The sequence below is a fragment of the Plectrocnemia conspersa genome, unplaced genomic scaffold, assembly GCF_051122295.1.
Source record: "Plectrocnemia conspersa isolate PC_06_02 unplaced genomic scaffold, ASM5112229v1 ptg000007l, whole genome shotgun sequence".
NCBI classification, from domain to species: Eukaryota; Metazoa; Arthropoda; class Insecta; order Trichoptera; family Polycentropodidae; genus Plectrocnemia; species Plectrocnemia conspersa.
Genome location: NW_028277171.1, coordinates 2982179 through 3007122, shown reverse-complemented (window position 1 = coordinate 3007122; position 24944 = coordinate 2982179). Strand labels below are relative to the sequence as shown.

The window sequence follows — 24944 nt, the reverse complement described above, 5'->3', positions numbered from 1 at the left end:
ATAAAAAAAATGTATAATTCAAGATTTTCAAAACCACTAACTAAGATCTAGATTTTTTTAAATAATATATACATGTGCCTTGGGTCAAGATCACTGCCTTACATTCCATTTGATCCTTGAGTGCTGCTTTTATAAAAGATTATATTCTCGAGCTGATAAATCCACATTTTTACTACGCTTTATATTTTCCCCTCAAAACCCGATAATTACTAGCTATCATCTTTACTCATTGACACATAAATTATCGAATATTACTGTAAAGCAATATTTTTTCCCACAAAGATAAGAGAATTATGCATATAAATATACACGCTGATTTTAACTGGATTCGTAATATTTTTAACAAATTTTGATAAAAGTCACTCTTTAGCAAAGCTAAATTTTAGGTTCTAATTTATTTGTATGTTACAGTGAACGTGTATTTTTGAATGAAGTTATATTTTTAATAATATAAATATAATTTCACAAACTATTATAGTCGAAACATATCCAAATATATTTTCATATTATATGCTACTCTAAAATGTCTATGTAACTTAAATTGACACTTGCAAAACGTTTATTTGCTGCTTAAACATGTCTACTTTTACTTATTAGCATTATTATTAAAAAATATATATCAGGACGTCTTGAATATAATTATAATTGAATACATTGTACGTTTAGAATTCTCGGCATTTGCGGATATCTTGACAGTTCTGACTCTGAGTTTCTCCTTTCAGAGTGGAATTAAATTCTCAGAAACACACCCTGTCAGTAGTCACAATCAAGAGATATACGAGATCTACATGTATAGAAACTCTTATGTGGTTTTGAATTGTCTTTGATTACCATTTAGCACTAAAGTTATTGTGGAATCATAATACGAGGATCTCGCAGCGATTTATATGCAAGTTTTAAACGTTTTATGCAAGTTTTATGGACCCGCATCTGTGGCCAAAACCCGTAAATATTGAGAGCGTCAACGTTAAATAATATCGCCTTTGGAACGCTCATTCCCTTTTCGCTTTATTCGGATAACAAAAGTCCCCTTTGACAATGGAAAATATGTGGGGATTTTTGCGAATCCTCCAAGTATTTTGTGTACGCGAGATTGTCGTAATCTCTGAAGCGTCGGGGTTTTTTTCGGAGACGATACAATACTGATCCCACAAATTTATTTGGAGCGTGTTTTAATTATCATAAAGAATTTAAATTTAATAAAAATTTATTGCAATATTATACAAATACCTAATAATAATTTATTTCAGTTTAAAGATATTAAATTTACATTGTATTTTTTTATATTTCATATAAAAATTCTGAGCTATTGTGTTATTTGTAATATTAACAATGTTGATTCCGCGTAAAACGTAGTCAGATTAAATTTATAAAATGTAGGTATTTTTTTTTTTTTTACAATTTCATTATTCATTCAAAATTACTCGCAAAATAACTTGGTTGTTAACGTGCTTCTTTCATTTTTTTATCGTCCTATAATAATTCTCTGAACGCAATAGCTAGAAATTTCAATACATATTAATTTAAAAATAATTCTGAATTGTTAGTCTAACTATTTGTAATAACACAATAGATTTTTAAGAAGCCTTTTGAATTGCGTATTATAATAAAATAATAATATATAAAAATAATATTGATTTGCTCCAAAAATGTTAATTCGCAATTATTAAATATTTATTATTTTAAATCTGATCTTAATGCCTTTATTAAATAATTCTACAGTATTAGTTTTAAGGGGGCGTAGCCCTAGGGGTGATCGACCTCGCGGCCAATGAGACTCTTGTATTAATCTAGATTCTAGATGAATTGTTTTATTAAGTGACGTTTCTCGCGAAGAAGGTGACCGTGGCGTAGGTGGTGATGGCCGTAGATGATGCTCTGGGCTCTTGTGGCTGCGTGCGGCGAGTGTCAGGTGTGATATTCAAATCTGTCGGTGAGGGCGCGTAGCTGGTTCCTCCGGATGGCTGCTGGTAGATCTTGGCTCTGCTGTATGGGCCGTCTTTACGTCTCTGGCCGTCTGTCTCAAGTGCCGTGGACCATCTTGTATGGTGCCTCCGATCGTTTTCCTCACGTGCAGTGGACCGTCTGTCTTCTCCTCATCGGGGTCCGAACTTATATCCTTTAGGGGTTACACGCTTGCTGGCCAATCGCGATTGTACATCGATCTCCTAGCCAATCGCTGCAGTCGCTTTGTAGAACTCGAGAAATCTGATGTTTTTCAATAAATTTTCGAAAGCGAGTTTTTTGCTTGTCCAGACTTTCGAATTCTTCGGAAAGGGTTTGCGATGTGATGATTGATTTTGATTTTTTGTCACAAAAGGGATTCTCTTAACGTCTCGTGTTGTGTGCTCAAAATAAATCCCTCTTGTGCCATGATATTTGTCTTATTGTTAATGAATGAACGTTTTTGGTAACGGTCATCAACAATGAGACAATTAGCTTTTTAAATCTGGACCTATTTGTGTGGTCGCCACATAGTTGTGTATAAAATATCGTAATGCATAGTGTAAAGAATGCAAACAGGACTTTATACGTATAGATGTAATGACGTTGTCCGCTCTTGACCACTGGAGCAATGTCCCTCTCCTGTACTATCGCATGAGTTAAAAGTTGAACAGTTTTGCCCATTAAATCATTGCCTTTTGAATAAAATAAGTAATAATTACATAAATATGCAGAGCATCGTAATTTCTTGTCCAATTTTTTAAAACCATTTTTAACATTCACGAATATATAATAAACCACCTTTTAATTACCAAATGTTTTAATGGCCATTTTTTCAATAAAGTCCATCCAAGATGTTAGCGCTCATCATCGTTGTGTTGGAAATAAGGGTGCGTGTACGCATACATGCATACATACACAGTTTTCCGCGAATTTGTTTACACCGATAGGAGAACGTTACCAATACTAAATCAGGGCTGTTTTAAGGGTAGGGTGACCATACGTTGGAAATTAAATTAAAAATTATAATGTGTTATATTTTTATTATTAATTATTGTCATGTTGTGGAATTTTGTAATCAATAAAACAATTTCTGTAATATTTTATTGGTATTTTTAAAAATATTATATTGAACAGATATTTAACCTGGAGAGTGATACCAAAACTGCTCTCATGTTTTTGAGTTAAATATGTATATAAATAAACAAAATAAGTAAGAAAGTGATATTTTACACTTTCCTCGATAAATTAAATTATAAAAGTAAAAATGAATCGCACTTGTAATTTCACATGGTCACCCTATTATATGTTCTCACCAATACTGTGACGATGAGCGTTCATATCTTGGACGGACTCATGTATCAACGGTCAAAGCATGACTGACTTTAAAATTAAATTTAAAATGACTCTGGATTACCTAATAAATGTTGATATTTATATTCTATAGAATTTTTATATTTTAAAATAATTCCGTGTATATTTTTGTCTGAGCCTCTTTTCGACGAATCGATGCTGAAATTCAGCGGATTAAAACCGATTCTGCATTGCAAATTGTATTTCTTATACTACCACAAGAAAATTCTTTGTCGACCCTCGAGAGAGTACCGAGATTATTGGGCCTTCTTGGAACCTTAGACAAACATGAATTTATGAGCCCGACTCTCGCCACCGTTAAAACTGTGAATTATAGCCCTCGAATGCTACATCAACTTTTTTTAAACTCATTTCGTATATACCTATTATAAATTTCGCAAGGCGAAGGCCGAACCCGAGAAAAATTCCCGAGCAACTTTCAGTGGAAGGAGTAACGACTATGATGAGCATAAAACATAAGGCAAAATACCTGTTACCATAAATCTGTGTGACGAAAAAAGTTGCAGACTAAGACCGGTCTTTGCCCGGTCCGGTTAGATCTCATATTGCCATTTTTTGTCATTTCCACATCTCAAACCGATTGCTCGTAAACGCATATGACACGTTATACATCCAAAGGACTTCCTTAAGTATTTATTGGATTTAATGAACGCTGTTGTAGCGTAATCTGAAGAGGGTCTGCTAATGGTTAGTCTCGGTAACGCTGATTCGCTATTAACCGACGAGATGCATCTCGATTTAAACGCCATTATCGTATCGCTGTTTAATAATTTAACGTGGCTTATATTAACATCCCGATTGGCATGTCAGGTAGTAAATAGGCGCATATTAAAAACAAGAGATAAAATACATATAAAGCTTTCATGTTTAAATAAAATCAAATTATGTACTTATCATACTTGAGAGCTTTTATGGTTATTGGCTCTTCAGTACCGATTTTAACCCCTCACTATAAAATATTTCACTATATAGTAAAACTGTCGAATTTAAAAAAAATAGACAGCTTCATCGGAATATCTGTTATTATTCAAGATAAGAACTGTTGAAATATTTTTACTACTTTGCAATCAATATTATCATATATCAAAACCCATTAAAAAATTCTATATTGATTAAATTGACTATTCTTACTTTATTTATTAATAATATTTTATTTCCAATGTTGTGTGAATACAAATGATAAATTCTTAATTCTTATGATTTTATGATTGCATTATCCTTTTTATATTATTTCTTATATTTCGTCTGGATTCTGGCCAAAGACCGGCGGCTATGAGCTATGAAGGCTACGACCTCGATTATATGCGACAGACACTGAACGATTACAATGATAAAATAAATACAATTGAAAATATTCACAGACAGAAAATAATACTACAGATATACATACATACATATAAAACTAATATAAATTTAATCAAAACTGTCCATTTGTGTAATTAAAAGCATTTGGAATACATACTTTGAGTGCTATTCAAATTGTAATTAATGTATGCCTTTTATCAGATGGAATTTTGGTGTGATTGACTTAGTTTATATTACGTGATTTGGTTTACAGTCGGTGTTTATTATGATTACTATCGACTTAAAGTATATCTGCGTATTCATTATGCATATGTCAATTTATATATTTTTATATCATTTTTTTGCTGATTCTCACGATTCATCTTATTTTAATTAATATATAAAGAGTCATTGTAAAGAAACATATGTATGTACATTTAACTGGGTCTTTATATAACAAATTTTCCGTTTTCTCTCTCGATAATGTTAAAAAAATACGTACAACAAAATTATTTTTTGAACCACCTTTCTTTTATCTAGAGCTCTTGAAAAATTGGTAAATTGCTCCTATTTAAGTATTTAATCAAAGATTTATTTAAATCTGTAGATAACATTTTCTTGATTACCTATATCGAGATTTTTCGTCACGGAATTGGAATTAAAGCATACAGACATATTAAATGTACCGTACTGGTTCATAACCATTTCCATCTTTTACAGTTGTATATAATAATAGAAAAATAATAAATTATCCATAACTATTTAATGTATTGTTAGCACACACAGATGCCCCAGTTTGAAAGGGTCTTATTCTCAAAACTTGCGTTAATTTAATAATGGACGACATAAAAGCCCTCGTTACGACCAGAAAATCACATATAAAACACTAGTTCTTACTGTAAATATTCTTTGTCATTGAGAGAATATTTCTTTGTTGCGAAACGGTCACTGATATAATAAATCACCAGATCCACAAGATTGCAATGTAATACGACTTTGGACAATGCCCGTCAAGCGAATGTCGCTTTCTAAAGGCGTACACGTATTTCGCTGTTTTAAGAAACGAGTATCGACTGGACGAATCTACTGACTGGATTATTGCTGCAGAAAGAAACTTTGCAGTACTGGACACTTAAGTCTGGACTCCGATGAAGAGAAGGTAGTCACAAGCAGCCACTAGAAGACTCAGACAGACACTCGAGGAGACCAGCAGACGCCCGACAATCATGGATGCTCACATCCCGAGAGGAACTTCTCCATACGAGCTCCACCATGGCAGAAAATGATCAATTTCCGCTGTACAGTAGCTACCACGCCACCTACTAGACCTTTGAGGATCTTCAACGGACATCATCCCTGCGCCAACTTGTCCACCACCTCTCGGAGAAAACATCTCGTCTGGGAAAGTATTTGTTTTGACTCTCTAATATGATGTCAACTAATACGATTCACACTGCGGTCTTACTATTGCAGATTTTAAGAAGTAAAAATAATGCTTTGTACTGACAATATATAATCATAATAAGCGTAAACCATTACTCAATATCTTTCTCTGGCCATGTATTCAGATACACTTTGAAAACACCAATGTTCCCTAAATCGAATATAACTTCATCTATCTCAAATCCGGCATAAAGTTTCATCGCTGTTATCTTCGGTTATTTAACCTTCTCCTAAACTTTTCTAGGGCTTTAAGCGTCCACTTTTCAGCTATTATCGCATCAAAGTCGTTCGACTTGACTCGAACTTTTCTTCCGGGGTCGAGTTCGGCTCGAAATTACTGCAATGCCGGATTGCGCACAGCCCAGATTATTGAACCATCAACCGACCATTTGCCATAGTTACCTGTAACTACCGAAATAACGCCGGCTTCTTGTCCTCGACACTCGACACGCGACGTTTAATCGCCGGCGTTTCGCACAGATGAGTGACGCGCATGCGCGTCTAAGACCAAAAGTTGTCTAATCGCGTGACTTTTTGATGATGTGCTTGTAAATATTTGTGGAAGCAATTGGGCTTGCAATTATCGTATTATTGGACGCGTTCCATTAGCCATATGAATATAAATCATCGAGTGTGTAGTTGTTTTATCGTTTTTAAATACTTTTTTACCATTGATACTCTGACGAGTACTTTATAAATACGTACTCAATGTTTTCACTCTCTGATGTATTGATCTAATGTATGTTAATTAATATACATATAAAGTTACACTGTTCAACAAGATATTTGTCAAAAATATAAATTTGGAATCATTTAATCATAATGATACTCCTCTCTTATAGTTCATCAAAATGTTAATAACTTAACCTGTTTCAAATATAATTAAATGATGAAATTTTGGCACGTGAAGCTTATTGTTTATTGCATTACAGCTCATGTATTACACATAATAGCAGCAGATGTTTTAAACGAGCTGCTTTGAAGATATTCTTGTATTTTATTATGAATCCTTTGCTTAATCGATGTTGAAACACTGCTACAAAATATGTAAAATGAAAATATTCCAAAATAAAATACTTAAAGAGAAACATGTACACAAAAGTTTTTTAAGTCACCAGTTTTCAATTATAATAATATTTAATAGTATTAAAAAACTCTGCGAATTATCTATTTTAAGCTGTGTTATTTGGGCTATATTTAATCCAGATATTGTCAAGTGTAAAATTTTCTTTGAAATGACCGTCTGGGGCCATGTGTTTGGTCAAATGCGTTCAAAGATATGCCAAAGACTCGCAGACGCCGTCTGAGAGTAGACTCGAACGATTCATTAATCGTCCTAATGGCCACGTGTGTTTTGCATGGGTTATTGACACAAATTGATTATTCGCTCACTGCCACCAGTGACATGTCGGCAAGCTTTGGCACGCTGATGACAGAATGTAATTTTAATAAAAAAAAATATACACCTCTTGACAGAATCCAGAGTCAAATACAACACGAAAATACATAACTTAATTGTATAAATTAAGCTCGAAGCTTTTGATAAAAAAATATTTGAGAATTTGAGGCATGCAACTGCACGCTATTGTTCGTTCGAGACTTATTCCTTAATTTTCAAAGCTTTTATGCGCGAGCTTTAAAAAAGTTTGCGGTTCGTAGACAAGTTTGATTCGCTAAGAGCTTTCATCATCGTGTTAATTAACAATCTTTGCGAATTTAATTTGTGTTTGCGTTCTTAACGCCTTTTTTCCATTACTTGGTGAATGGATTTTTAAAATTGTTTTTCTTGATAACTTTTTAAAGCTTGTTAACACAATTATACATTCCTAACTCAATAGTATATTTAAAAATCTTTCTCATTTAATCTTTATATAATTATTAAATTTGTGTATTTTTCGATACGCCGTGACTTTTACAAGTGATTGGCGATTTACTATTACGAATAGGTACTTGAAAGAAAGATTACAGCCATGAAGTTATGATTTGTGTTGCGTGTTCATACAAAACTTGTACCGGGAGAATAGCATTTTTTCGTAGCAGGTCACGAATATTAGAATCAGCATATGTTATACAAAAATAATGAAAAGACGTCAATAAGGTATTATATTATAATATACCAATTGCTTTTATGTCTCTTATATATTGTACATACATATACAATATGTATATACTATATAATAAATGCCTCTTTCGTAATCTAAATAGATTCCACCTTGCAATTCCATTACAAATTTCGGGAATTTGGGTATTATGTCATCGAATCATGTCTATTAATCCGTATGTTAAAGATAACGCGTCGAACAAATTAGGTCAAAGTGAACGCTCCTAAATAAACTGATATTTTTTATACGTGTAATAAGGATCTTTATTTGATTAAGATAAAAAAATAATTTTGTTGCGTTTTGTCTTAGGGGAAGTGACTTCTCATTTCTAGGGTACTAGTATTTATATTAATGGCTCCTCCACGATAGATTTTGTGGTCTGCTCCTTTTCAATAAAACGACCGAATAAAAAAGGGTGGCGAATTTCTCTGATTTAAATTTCGGTTTGCCGATAAAGTAGATTAGAAACGGTTGCGCACGTTATCATTTTCAAGTCGATATGTATTTAATCCTTGATGATTTATGGCGCGTACCTTAATCCGTCAAGTGGTCTCCTAATGTTTCGTTTTATACAAAAAACCCTATTTTCTTCAACGGTTAAAACACTTTCATCGCGAAAATAACTGACCTTTTTTATAATTATAATTTGCGTTATATTTTTAGTATAGATATTAAGAATCGAAACCATTTTTAATAAATTGATTTTCCATGTTTACTTATATTTACAAAAAAAATAGTAAGTTTTGGGGTAGTTCACTCAATGAAGCATTTTTTTAAATTGCTAAGGGGCGATGTAAATTTTCGTTGACTTTCAGCTGCTTAGTTCAGTGTCTAGAGAGTCGTGATCGCGTCCATTATTCCTAACATCGCGGCCATCCAGCTTCTAGATAAGCTTGCTAAACACAATGAAGCTTATGGCGATAGCTATGAGGAGCTGGTAAAAAATATGTAGGATAAAGCTTATCTTTTTTAGTTATTAAATAAATTTGTTTTCTATAATTTAAAATTAAATTTTGCATTTGAGAAAAATTCATGATGGTCATTTTTTTTAAATATTTTTAAATATTTACGCTTATAAAAGTAAAGAATTATAGTAGTTTATAAATATTATGCCATTTATAGTTTCAGCATTTATGATTTAATAAATGTTATATATAAAACATATGGCATTCGCTAACGATTTTCTACATTTGATATCTAAATGACATTTTCAGCCGTTGTTGGTCTGTTTTTACACAAAACCACTCGAATTATAAGTTATTCATGATTTACACATGATATGTACGTACGTGGACGTATGTACATATTTTCACGATATTAATTATTTATCGCCGACCCATAAGGAAGGGAAGAGTGACCGACGAGTGAAAACAGTTAAACTCGACTTGGCGTAAAACTGACGCAAACCAAATGGACATTTTATGTTACAAACTCTGAATTTAGACCATAAATCGTCGATTATAAACACGGACACGGGCGTATGTGTGTAACGTATAAGTGTCTATCTAAAATCGGTCATAACATTTTTTACGAGTGCACGAAACGGACGCAGTAAAACATCATAGTCGATCACTTTGAGTAAATGGGTCGCTGTTAATATCAAAAGGCTGTATAAATTATCAATTCAGAATGGGAATAAAATTGGAATAATTTGCCAAGGCGCTCGACCCACATAGATATCAGTTTGATTTGCTGTCTGGGGACTAGTGCACAGATTCCGAGTTATTATGGCACAACTGACGTATTTCGAAGTGAAAATATACTATATTTGCGTTTGCAACTATCTGAAGGGTTATTTAATACATTGTCTGTTCTGAGCATTGGCAGGTATAAATATACAAGAGAGGTTTACAAACTTCTAAGAATTTTATTTTGATAATACCTATCTGCATGCTGGCAAAATAAATGCGAACAACTATTGATTAAAGAAAATATTGCAATCAAATTGTACCACGTACCCTTAGATCGATTAATTTATATACAGTAGAACGAACCTTTAATTAGCGATAGATACTTTTAAGATATTTAATGAGATCGGCATCAGTTACAGAAATGTTCCATTTAATAAAATATATGCTCGTTTGGTGGCGCGATTATTTTGAGACAAATTTGTTTATTATTATTTAATTTCGGTGTAACAATTTCGATCGTTCAAGTACAGTTGTGCTAAATTTCCGAAGCAGGATCAACCTTGGATTCCGGATGTTGAGCTTGACCAAGGGATGCGAAGAGAGAAGCGGTGGCTTCTCTCTTCGCATCCATTTCTGTATTTCCTTCAATAGTCTGAATTTTGGTCGAAGTTCATATGAACATCGCGAGTCCAAGCTTGAGAACTCTTGAAATTCTGATGCCTTGAAGTCCAAAGTAGATATTTTAAGAATAAATCACAAATGAGAGTGTCAGGGGAAGTAATTGTTGGTTATCGGTTTATTCGTATTTACCCTTGGTCCTTCCATAAGAATAATTTGTTTTCGTCCCTTTTTGTACAATGGCCAATTCCAAAGACTCGAGAACGTACTCGGATAAAGTATGTCAGCTTTCTAATAAAAAGTTTTGCAACCGTTATTTATTAAACATCGCGCCATGTAATTTAATATTAGTGTTTTCCTTTGTTATTTATTTTAATTATGATGAATTCTTTTAATTATAGCTGTTTTTGTCGAGTACCAATACCTGCCAACGTTTACGACTTAATAATGTAATATTTATATTTTCAAGCATTTACGTAAATTTGGCTAGAATATGATTTGACGCGTCCCGAGACATTAATCACCCATTAGTACAAACTGAAAAACTTTTTTTTAAATAATGCGCGTTAGACAATGCGTTCTACCTTACGCATAATAATACTGTTTTTCTATAATTTTATTACCGATCGCTGGAGTGGCTATCTGGACTGTTTTTAATTCAACGTAAACACATTTCGTGAAAAGAATATCAACGAAGCGGTGCAATTGGCTCACAAACATACTCATGCGATTCGCCAAAGATTCCTTGAACCTGCATTATAAAATATGTAACGCGGTGAGAAACGCACTAGGAAATATGTACAAAAAAACGAGTACAGCCAGGGGAATATTGCACGGAGGTGTGAATTTGTATAATAATATTCCTAAGACAATCAGCAAAAATAAAAATTGTTGATTTACTTGCTCTACATATCGCGCAAAGCAACAATAACTATCGATTAAACTTGGTTACCTAATACAATGCATTAATTAAAATCTTGCGATGCTTGCTATTAAAAAAATAATGACATCTACATAGTATCTTAGGATTGAGAAGGAATAATTATTGCAGATAATAATGTACGCCAAATACTATTTCAATATAAAGCAGACCGCATACCGCATATTCAGCATTATAATGCAAGACCGCATACTGCTCGTCTAACTAGTAAAGTTTTGCCAAATCTGCAATGGGTATTACTACTGCTTATTATACGCTTGATTTAAAACTAGTGATTACTACCTATTCATAGCAATGAAAAACACGCTGCAGGGTAACGTTTTTCAGTGTCTTGACTAAGTAAACAGAGCTATTAAAGAGGAGAAATTCAGTACTCCACAAAGTTCTAAAAACTTTGCTTCTCGTTGGGAAAAGTGCATAGCCCCTAATGAGGATAAACTATCAGTGTTTTATAATAATAAAAAAATACATTCATGTAGACTTGCGGACAAAATAATAACATTTAAAAATCTAATTATTTAATAAATGTACCACAAACAATTATTAAATATCGATTTTATTTATGGATTTTAAAATTAGAAATAGTAAAACTGTGCATTGAAAATATAGCAAAAACTAACTTTGTAACATCTTATTTTTATAGAAATTGAATTAGCTATCATTAGAAACAATGGACTGCCATTCATTTATTTTTTAGTTGTCCTTGTAAGCCTAACGTTTCTGTGACTTTATTAAAATCTGGCCATAAAACCAACAGATTCGAATAACTATTAATATTGCAGAAAAATATATATATATATATATATAATAATAAAATTCTAACTTACTGCTAAGACAATGATACAATTCTAAATTTAGTGTGAGGTGTTGAATAATAAAAAGTATTTAGAAAGCCGTGGTTTTCACTACGTCGTTGCAATTGTGATGAATGCGGTTCGGCCCCTATTGTCCTTTGGCCTAGGCACTTCGATGCTCGTCCGATCGATTCTATTGTCAATCCGTCCACGACACTAAGGAGATCTACGAGCTGATAAAGAAATCGAAAAAGGTTAGCCTACAATTGCAGTGGCCGAGTTAGTTGCATAGGGGTGGAATTACAGTGTGCGGGGCGCACGGGCGCCCAGTTTATCGAGGGCGTCTAGGGGTGGAAAACTTTACGACGCGCCATATAAAACGTAATTTATTCTCAAGACAGTATGTAGAAGTACTGAGGTAGGTGGCCCCGCATGAGGCTACCGACCTTCGTTGGTGTCGCATACACGTTGTTGGGTTTGTCATGTGTACACAATTCGCCAACTGTCAATGTTTAATCGAGTCAACATACGCTACATTAATGGGCAAAGCCAGCTTATAAACATATAAAAACAGCTATCGCGTTCAATATAACGTTTACAAAGCTGATGAGCCCGCTTAGTCTATATTGATTAGCTAAGTATGGTTAAGGTATTACCGTTAGGAAATTTGCACGAATATTATGTAAACAATATTTTGGTCTAATCCATTTTAATAATTGTTATGTACTATCTATGATTTTTTTTTACCACGCATTAGAGCTACTTAGGAGAGCCCTGAATAGATCAAAACTTTGGTCTCTGCTTTTATTTTATTTTATTGGAATACCTAAGCTGTTTTGCATAAATCCGGCAACAATGGAATTTTTAGTTATGTTCTATTTAAAAGTGCGCACATTTTTTACAATAGATAAGGAGATACATGTCTTATACAAACCACGATTAATGATCTCTTTTACAAAGTCTGATTTACAGACTACTTTAGTGTCTCACTGCTTACTAAGCAGTTATTGATTAAGCCTGTCATGTTACAATAAATAAATGATTTATACTAATAAACAGTATCAACTATTTAGTCCACATAAAAATATTTTTATGGCAACAATATTGCTCATTTATATAAGATACGATAAAAATTTTACGCGGTTGGATAATATTCTAGTAACGTCCGCAAAAGGGTTAAAACCGCACGTAAACTCTATGTTGCAGTTTGGGTCAATCAACAATTTCCGGACGAATTGCATCTCGGTATCGTTATAAAGTGTTTGACGTCACGTATAAACGAATTTTGCGGTAGACAGTTAAAGTTTAACTGTTTTCCAATGCCAGTAGAACGACCGGTAAAGGAGTCGCGTTACTCTCTACAAGACCATCACATAAGAGTGCCGTTTTATTGGGGTTTAAAACATGTATTAGATCAGGCGGATGTGTCATTTTAAATGCTACAATAAAATTTTAATTGGTATTATGCGATTGCATGCAATTAAATTTTAATTATCACCATTGTTATTGTAAACGTGCTGCATTTATCGCGTAATATAAATTGCTTAATTAAATAAGACCTGTAACTACTATTTTATGAACAACGTTTGTTGCATTACAGTATTAGTTTAATCTTTTTCGATATAGGATTAAATTATATTTACTAGTAAAAAATATTTGTATTATAATGAATTTTAAATAATAATATGTTTTTTTTGCGATTTTATATTTACCTTGAATGAAAATCACTTCTATATTTTTGCATGTAATCGCGATTTCAGTGTTTTACTTGACGCTATCTCGTGATGAATTTTTTCTTTGATCTGAATTCTCCCTTCTAATCGATTCCATAATTTCCAGATTTCTCACATATACATATATATATATATATATATATATATATATATATATATATATATATATATATATATATATATATATATATATATATATATATATATATATATATATATATATATATATATATATATATATATATATATATATATATATATATATATATATATATATATATATATATATATATATATATATATATATATATATATATATATATATATATATATATATATATATATATATATATATATATATATATATATATATATATATATATATATATATATATATATATATATATATATATATATGCATACACATGCAAACAAACGAAAAATATTATTAACAGGGGGAACTTGTGAACAATTTTGATCGATCACACTCAAAATAATATTAATGTTTTTCATATTCACTACAACAAAACTTAACTTACATAAAGAAACAATAACTGCTAATCGATGTTTGACAAACGAACATTTATTACACATACAAAGGCTTTTGAATACTGAACATACATAAATATAAACTAATATTCTATTCCTTGAATTTTTTTATATTTACTTTTGATTATGTACGCAAATATCTAACGCAAGTTACTTATTCTTATTTCCAAGTATGTTTCATTTATGGAAATCGTGTTTTGCCATAGATTAAACAAATATTTTTAGAAATCGTCAAAGGCTTTTATAAAAGCACTCTAAATGTTTGAAAATGTGATAATCTGTAGGGAAAAGGTCGGGGGAATGTGGGGGATGAGACAAAATTTCAAATCCTAATTCGTTTAATTATGCAACAGTAATTAGTGAAGTATAATAAAGTCTCGTGTTATCATAGAGCTATATCACTCTAAGTCTATTGACCAACATCTGATGCTTTGTGATTATTTTTTATTAATAGTTTTAATTACCCTACAATATGATTCTGCTTCTAATCTCGCCTGGTTAAAGAAATTAACAACGAATAATAATAATCAACCCGATAGACGAGTGCTATAAGTTTCTGACTATTGACTTAAAAGACCTAGTGCTTTTTTAATTATATATCATGATTGAAATATCGGAATTATTGATTATTATATAATTATAATTCCGATCGATCATCACAGATTAGGTTTCCCTAAATTATCTAATCTTGCGGATGAATATAATTAAAATCGAGCTAAGTTGTAGATATCATGTATTGAAAATTCTCTATTTATAAGCTTATTCAGCTGGTAGAAAATATTCTGTATATATTCAACAATTATTTTTTGTAATTAATTAGTTCGTGCGGTACCTATTTTTCTATTTTAACTACCATTTTAATGGCACTTAGATGTAGTGAAATGTTTATAGAAGAAATCTCCAAGTCTGTAGTGAGTGTTTATATATTAGCTTCAAGAGTGCTACTTAATCTTTATTTATCAACAGCAGATGAAGGTTTTTTATTGGGTATTTTTTATTACTTGATACAAAGCTCTGACTAACATTACTTGATCTCTTTTGGTTGGTTATCATAGATAACCCATTTATAGTCTCATGTGATGATTATCCTCAATAAGTATTCCCTATTATTTCCAAAAAGTAATGAAAGAATGATTTCAAAATGTGCTGTTCTTGCGGTACCCATTTCTTTATATTTTTTATTGGTATCCAGATGTTGTAAAAACAACAGATCCATTTTCAAAGTCAATATCGCAAATAATAAAGTTTTCGAAGCTTACAGCTATTTAACTAACAATTCTCTCGCCTAATCACAAATTGATATTTATCGTGAACATCGCAGTATTGTGCTTCAGTTTGAACTCGTACAAAAAAATACGTGGGTATTTTGTTTAAGAACAGAAAAAAATAAGTGTAGCTATAAATAAGAAAAATAATGAACACAATACACTGAGTAAAATAAATAAAAAAAATATGGTAATTTCCTACGAACGTCTTAGTCAAACAACGTTCGTTTTTTAACTAAATATATTATAAAATAAATAAATAGAAAAATGATATTGAGAGAAAAGAGTATTATTTAAATTATACTTATTATAAAATTATTGAGTTTTATTAGAACGAATTTTTAACATTTTATTGAAAACGGAGCGTTTTCCGCACAGCACAATCGAATACCCACAGTAAATATTTATTTTTGTGTTATAATTATTTTTCTACTATTTTATGTTTGTGTATTCGTAACGGTGCCGTAAATATAATAAAAATATTTATACAACGCAATATTTGCTTTCATTTAGTACGAAAAAAGTGCTATTTTATTTTTCAATTTCGATTCAATTTTTTTCTTTGAAAATAGTTCACGTTTTATGTATTATATGTATTACCAATAAAAGGGTCAAATATGTTCATTACACATAGTTTAAATTATAAAGTATAAATCATAAACATTATATCAAAAAACTTCAATCCACTCAATCAATTATTAATTTAATATTATTGCATTTTATAATCATATTTAAATAAATGTAGCTTAGTTTTAAACTGATAATAAAATAAAATTAAAATAATCTAAACATTTTTAATTTACGCAAAAACTGTTTTTATTAAAAAAAACTAGTTTTATTTTAAATTTTTTTTTAATTTAATTTTTTAGTTATCAAAGCCTTAAATATTACTTTATTTACCATATTTATTTATTTATACAGAATAAATAAAAAAATATATTGAACTTTTTTACTAAAATGCAATTTGTCTATTTAACTCTTTAAACGCCAGCAACTTTTTAGTAAGTCACCTGTTATTTTTTTTACGCGTCAGTATTTCTTACAAAAATATATATAAAATACTTAGCTCACCAATAAATAAAGCTAGTACATTAGTTTATAATAATTTAATAAAATGAATTTGTAAATAATTTATTTACTCGTTTTAATTTGTTTATAAAATATTCAACAAATCGCTGGCGTTTAAGTGGTTAAACAATAAGCAATTCCTTCTTTCTCCTCCCTCTTAGCAACTAGGTTCTAGTGGAAAGAATAAAAAAGTCTTTTACTAGAGGCTTTTTTATAAATTATCAACATAAAATTACAGTATGTATTATTAAGTTAAATTATAGTTTTATTATAGGTAAGTTTTTAGTATTTTTTTATTGGTTATAATATTGCTTTTGTAAATTAAATCTATTCATTAGTTTTAACATATTTACACATTTAAATCTATGTTAAGTTATAACGTTGTATTTTAACAGATTACTTGACAGTATATTGGAGTGAGTTTTTAATCTGTACTTTTCTTAATTGTTTTTTTTTTACACTCACTTAATATATAATTGGTAGACACAATATGAACTTGTGGAATATTATTCTGGAATCTCTTAAAAATGTTAATATTAAATATAAGTGTCCATAGCCTAAATCTGAGCTCCATAAAACCACGCCGGTTTTATGATAGTGTTATATAATATCCTTTTGTTTTCTAATGATAAGCCTGAAAAACCAATATTTTTTATTATCATTCTTCATTGCTATATTTTGTCAAGTTATACACTTGCTTTATTGTAAAATATTTATTTCTAACGGCAAATTGATGATTCGGTAAGAGATTAAGTTAAGGTTTGAATATTTTTAATAATATTTTTGACTTCAACTTTAGAGGGCAATATCGTCTGATTCTTCTCTGGTTTTAGTAAAATTTTAATTTGCACAACCTTCCATTGGGTTGAAGTGTAATTTAATCTAATTACTGAGTTGAATAGGACAATTATTAACCAATTAATGGCTTTCACCGGCAAATATATTATCATATATTAGGTCATACATATTCTTGGCCTGTGCCTTTTTAGCATTCATATATTTTTCTATTATATATTTTTTTAAATTGTTTTTTCTATCTGAAAATGTTTGAGAACCCTAGGGGTGATACTTCGTAGCCAGTGAGAGGCTTAGTGGAATCTAGTTAGAGTTTTATTATATTACATTACAATTGCGACAGACGATGAATGGCGAGACGTTTTCTCCGAGTAGTGGTGGAAAAGATGGCGCAGGGATGATGTCCGTGGGAGGTTCTCATAGCTCTAGTAGGTTGTGTGGCAGCGATTATACAGAAGAAATTGATCCCTCTCTGCTACGGTGGTGCTCGTATGGATTAGTTCCGCTCAGGATGTGAGCGCCCATGACAGTATGTTGTCCATTTTCGAGTATATCGGCAATAACGCGGCGAATGTTGGCTTCCATCGTCTCTGGTTTATCGGCGTAGACTAGCGACTTCACATATACCAACAGAAAATAATCCAAAGGTGTTAAACAACACGAGCTAATCGAATGTTTCGTTTAATAAATTGATTGTGTAGCATTTTGCGTCGTTTTGTTGCAACTAAACCTTTTCAACATGAATGTCATTCAATTAGGGAATATATAAATATATTTTTCCTGCCTTGTTAATGTATTTAATAAAATATATTATTAACCCTTTATTGCTACAAAAAAGATAAAAATAAACAAAAATCATATATTTAAAATATAATTTGATTTTTTTTATATATATTTACCATATAAGCGTATATAATGTCAACATTATTAAAAACGTTTATTTTTTTCCAACCCAAACTTTTTAAATTGAATTTTGAACCTTGTCGGTTCATGACCCCCATCTCATAATAACCAAAGATAAAAGCGTGCGCTCCTTACACAAAACTCCGATTATTAACCTTGCATAGTGAAACAACCTTTTGCCAACAAAGCCGTAACACATATAGGTCTTTGCCGCTGTTGTGGAACAATATTTTTCGGCTTTATTGCTTCGCGATAAGGATTAACAACCATTAGCGTTTTCCATTAAGACTCGGGTCTATTGTCGCACACAGTTCAGGCCCCTTTATCGCGGAATGCAATGCCTTTTTTAACGCCTGCGAAAATTGCCTTAATTACGCGCGATATGAAACTGCTCGATATTAGCTAGCAGAGAAAAAATGCAATAAAATTGCTATTGTCGTAAATCGCACGTAGAAGCGGCGGCGATAACAAGAGTTATTACTATTCTTGTTTATTCGTTGGAATTGTTCCAAAATGCGTTATGGTTTATTTTATAAGAAAATCTATAGTTGAGATGAGCGGCTTTATGTGACTTCCGTGGTACTTAAATTGCGATATACGATTAATATTATTAGTGATAATGCCCGTTTTCAATATTGATAATCGTTCTTTATTATCAATCTATACATTTTATGATCGTGTAATTAGAATAACACGTTCCTCGCACTTTATTGTGAATTAATAATTAAATCAGCTATTTTATAGTATATGCAATTTATGAGCGGATAAACATACAATATTAGTAGAATAAAACACGTATATCAAGTAAAACAAATTTTAAGTTTCTAATTTTTTATATTATATTACGCGACTTTCAACTAAATAATAATTTGAATAGCCTAACCTTTGCCTCTCAACTCTATTCGCTTATTAATTTTATTTTATTAATTTAATGTGGTAGTGATTTAATTTATAAATTGCCCTGATGTATTTAAATTAGATATAAAATAAAAGAGCATAATCACAGTTTTATCAGTTGAGGATTGTCAAGCGAGGATTGGACATATAAAATTTTCCTCGCAATAATTCGCAATCATGTAACTGCAACGTAAACTGCTTACACCGATAACATTTTGAGGCGTAATTAAAATTGTATGACATTCGTGTCAGGTATCTCCGAAGCGGGTTAAGTTCTGGATTCCAGATATCGAGTTGGACCAGTGGGCGCGCAGAGAGAAGCGGCGGATTCTGCCATCTACCTTTTTTAAAGTTGCGTCGGTCTCTTCTTGGCTGTAGTTAAAGTGGAGAGCTCTTGAATATGTGATTCCTTAAACTCCGAAGAGAAACATCTTGATTGTATTTATATTATATATAATAATATTCCAGTATTAAAAAAAAAATAAAACTATTCTTACGCACATAAAATATTATTTACACACGACTATCTTTATATTTTGTGTAACGTCGGACTTTTTTTTTATTATTAATGATACCGTGAGTATTTAAATACAAAAGTTGTATTTTCCATTTTTTTTATTACAAAACTTATCAAAAATTTACCCCTGGGCTCTCGTGACCGCCGTATCGGTCTACCCTGTTGTGCGTGTGTCCTCTCTTTCGCTTATTTATATTTTTTGTCGCTTTTAAATATTCACTGCCGTGTTTGTTCTTCTGTGAAAACAAAGACAAAAAAACTCATCGTCCATAATATAATACCTATAATTCAACGGGAGATTTGGCCCGAAACAACTCTGGCAACTTGTTGCGTGTTCCTTCGCGAAACGTTTGTGTATATGGTAGCGTGAGCTTGCCAACTTGCTAGCATGTTACCTATATTATATCGCCAGTGCAAGGTCGTTCTTCTTCATTATGGATAATCAATTAGACGTCAAACGATCGTTTATCATAGTTGTTTTATTTATTACTCGATAATATGAGTAATATTTCCATTCGACTGATTTTAACTTATGATCTAAGTTATATTATTATTAAATACAATATACTATAGTTGGGTTAGCTTATCGATTTTGTTTCTAAAGTGTAATGTTAATAAAATAAATAGGATACATGACATAAAAACTCGAAACGGCGCCAAGGCGCTGTAAAGGTTCCAATGCAAATCATGCTTAGATTAAATTAAATTTACAATAAACTTTAAAATGCTTATGTAATATTTTCGAACCTAACTAACAAGTGTAAATTAAATTTCAATTACCTTAAATAATATTATATATATATACATGTTGACCTGATTTCAATATTCTAAACAGATTTATAATTCCCAGAAAGTATAATAACCTCACTTCAGAAAACTAATTAATAATACAATCAATAAATATGTGTTTTTGGTATAAATAATCTGGGATCAAAAACAATTGTTAATTATATATTTGATTGTGATATTTGCACATCTGATTCAACATCAGTAAAAAAAATTGTTTGCTCATATACAATTAATTATAATTCGAATACCAAGCGGAATCGTGCAGTGATAAAGAAGCAACAGAGTATAATTTATTAATCGTGAAAAATTCATATCTTATCGACTTTATCAATCTACAATACACCCGTCTTATCGAGTTGCATGTTTTTTTCTCTCTCTCTCTCTCTCTCTCTCTTATCAAATAAATATTTTATATATGGTATTAAAAATAGATGTGAGTCAAAACGTACCCGAGGAGTTCTTATAATGTGATAAATTAATTGAGGGTTGATTGAAAAGTATGGGTGGAGTGGGTCTTTCGTGTGGGAGGTCCGAAAAAGGAATAAGGATTGGACCTTTTGTTCACGAATGTTTTCGGACCCTAAATTTAGAGGTTTCGTTTTGGCATGCTGTCATAAACACGGCACGATAGATTTTTTTTTATTATATATAGTATATATCTATCTAATTAGACATGATTATAAAATTATATGTTATTATATGAGTTTGTTTTACAGTTAAATTTAAATAGTTTAACATGTTACTTTACTTATGATATTTTAAAATATCCTACTTATCTTTCTTATGGCTTGAGCTGGTTCTTGAACATATCATTAATCCGATTCCCAGCATATAAGTTAAGTCTCTACAAAAGGATATACACTAATTGAAGCTTAACAATAAAATATATTTTTTAAATTCAAAACTTCTTAAATACCAAATATATTTGATACCAACTCGCGGTGAAGTTAAGATGTCAGGTTTTTGAAGTCAAAAATCCTTCGCTGGCGTATTGAGTTGTATTATTGTCGGCTTTGACTTCGTATGTGCAGCTAAAATCTGTGGTGATGACCCGCCTCATCTCTCATTTTTCCTTGTGACATAGTTTCGCATATTTTATAATGCTAGTTCAAGACAACTCTGACATATCACAGATGATGCTGTTTGCTAGCCAATTGCATCGCTTCTTGACACACCCACAAAATGTTTACGTTTTAAAATAAAAACCGTTTAGATTATCACACCGACGATCAGTAACCAAAGCGTAAAATATAAATTGTATTATGCGTATAGTAAAACATATTTTCTAGCGCGCATCCTTTCCAAACAAATAGAAGTTTTTTAATGGTACTTATGGGTGATTTAAATTTCAAGACGGATGTGCTATCAGGTGATCCATTTAATATTTACAATTATTAAGGAATTTTTTAGTTGACAAGATTTCTCTTCCATTATGTAAAATACTACTTGAATTTGAGATTTTTAATTTATTTTTTGGTTAGTTTAAAACAGTCGTTAGAATGATGTTTTAATTATAAAAATTCTACCCCCAAATTCGTTAATTCTTTAATATATTTTTTATCAATTTTGATATTTAATACATTTTGAAATCTCATGCATAAATGAACAAATGTTTTTAATCAATTTATTGTTTCTATCTTATTCGATTTTACATTTGCCTGAAAATTGCATTGTATAACTCTTCCGCATTTTTTATTTTATACTCATTAAGATATGTATCAATCATTACTGATTCACTGTCTAAAAAATCTTTATTCGATGGGAAAATTTGCCCAATGAAATAATAATTATCTCAGGCATCTTGAAAAAAAATCATCATCAGTGTTTTCCGGATTTGTTTTATTTTTTATCATCAAAGTTATGTGACTTTTATTTTCACGTTTGTTAATTTGTTTTAAGCAGTTCGACTCATGATTTTCCGAACATTTCTTGGTATTTGAAACTGAATATTTTCCGGGAAATCGATATATATCGGATTAGCATCACTAGATATATAAGTTAATATTTAAAACCGAATAAAATTGACAGTCAAATGTTTGTAATTTATACATCTTGCTCAAAAAATTCGGATTACTTAAACGTTAAAGTGAAAATTTAATAAATTCAAAAGTCAGACTTTTCGCTTTTATATTATACAGTAAAACGTCGATATTTAAAAATAAATGACTCATAAATCTGTTCACACAGTCATTAATTTTCTAACGTTCTATTTCTATGATTTGATTTAAAGTTATAAACATACATTTAAACAACTTGGAGGGGGGGGGGGGTATTTAAAAGTAGCCCAAATAAGTTCATGTTTTAAATGAATATACAAAATTGTAATGAAATAGGTTAAAAAAATTTCATTCAATACGTGATTAAAATTTACTTACTTAAGGACAATCGTTATAAAAAATAACGATTGTCCTTAAGTATGTGAAATAAATTCGTAGAAACTTAATTCCAGTTTGGTCCTTATGCCAACTACATAATTGGCTTGTAGAATTTTATAGGCGGAGCTTTTGAATTCTTATGTATCTTAGGTCTTTGGAACTGTGCACAATTTGGTGTCCCTTATTTAAAGAAAATTGTATTTATTTCGGGACTCCCCTAGATACATTCCACTCTGTGATTTAATGGATCCTTTAAAGTTTAAATTAATTAGACAACGGGAGCACATAGCAAATTGAATTTAAATTATTTCTAATACAGAAACAGTATGTAAATATCCCTTTTGTATAAAGATAAGATAATTCGATTTTTGTATATGAAAAAATATACGTATGTTTTTAATTATAATTATTTTTTTATCTTATCTAATTTCTAAAAAATTCATTGACTCATTTTTACTATAGATTATAACATATTGTTGTGTATTTATATAATATGTACTTTACGTCGAATTCAATTTTACACACAAGATCTAGATTATGTTTATATTTTTGCTGTAAAAATCATTAGAAAAACGACGATTTGTATATTTAAAAAAATATACAAAATAAATTCAATAAAAAAAATTTACAAAATAAATCAATTACTTCTTACTAACCTTAAGTGCATAATTTGTGTGTCACGTACAATTATTATTGTGAAATCTATAAAATAAAAATAAATCAGCTTATAAGCGAAATATTTTACACAATTAGTATTATAGTTTAATGTTCAAAAGTAAGGGGATGCAACAATGCTGTAAAAAAATATATACCTAATATTATTAATAATGTCATAAATTTTGCCTGTCGACGAACTTATATCTGGTTTTTTTAATAATCTAAAAAAAATATCTTTATTTTACACGAAATATGAAAAATGTTATTTAGCAACAGCCTTTATGGACATTTTTTTACTTAGGTTAAAATACCGAAACACAATTTTTTGTATAACTTGACGCTTTTTGATTATTCGTGTATTACAAATCATCATACTAATAAATTTTGTCCTTCTCAGCGATCAAGTTCTTTGTTTATCAATAATGTAAAGATATCTACATTCAATAGCAAACTAATATTATATATTCCATATTTTTTTATTTATTTTTATACCAAAAAAAATGAAAAAATGAAGGATCTACAATGCCTAATTATATTTTTATCTAGTCTAGTTATGTGACACTACCGGCGAGTAAATGTTAATTGCTGTTACGCCGTCGTAACGTATTGGGCTAACGGCTGTAATGATACAACAGTCAATTTACAATAATAATACAACTTAATGACACACGCACGCATTACATTCATCGTGCTATCATTGAACGAATCATATCAATTATAGCATTATTATATAAAATAATTGTTTTACAAAACGAATTGTTTGGGCATTACTGCTGAACAGATTAGGTGCGAACGAGCATTATTCAAAACAATGAACTTTTCCGAAGAAAAAAAATTTAATTGAAATAAATTCACAAACAATTCGTTTTATGAAACAACGTATTTATTTAAAATAATCTTCTGGTAAATTTCACCCATTTATAAATCATTTAACTTACCTTTGCGTATTAAAACTATAAATAGAATGCTGTTTTTTTTAACATTATTAAACCGCTGAGATATTTACTCTTTGCTTCCCAAAACATACTCGGGTTCGATCACCACACGACCAAACTAACCAACAACAACACCACAAAAAAGTGGCCTAACCAGTCGATTAAAATTGCGCGAACCAATTAAAATAGATGTTCAGTGAATGTCAAACGTTCGCTGCACGTATTCCTGTCTCGGGTCCCCGGGACCGACGACAGTCTGCTGAAGATGCTACACAAGTAGTAGTAGAAGAAGAAGAGGCGCGTGTCTGTCTGTCCGCCCCCACCACTTTTG

The 24944-nt window shown here is 30.7% G+C and overlaps 1 protein-coding gene across 5 annotated transcripts in view; it reads left to right on the top strand.

The window, feature by feature from the left end:
• LOC148233677 (pseudouridylate synthase RPUSD2-like) overlaps positions 1 to 24944 on the top strand; it is a 482025-nt gene that overhangs the window by 243114 nt on the left and 213967 nt on the right. The window lies entirely within an intron of this gene.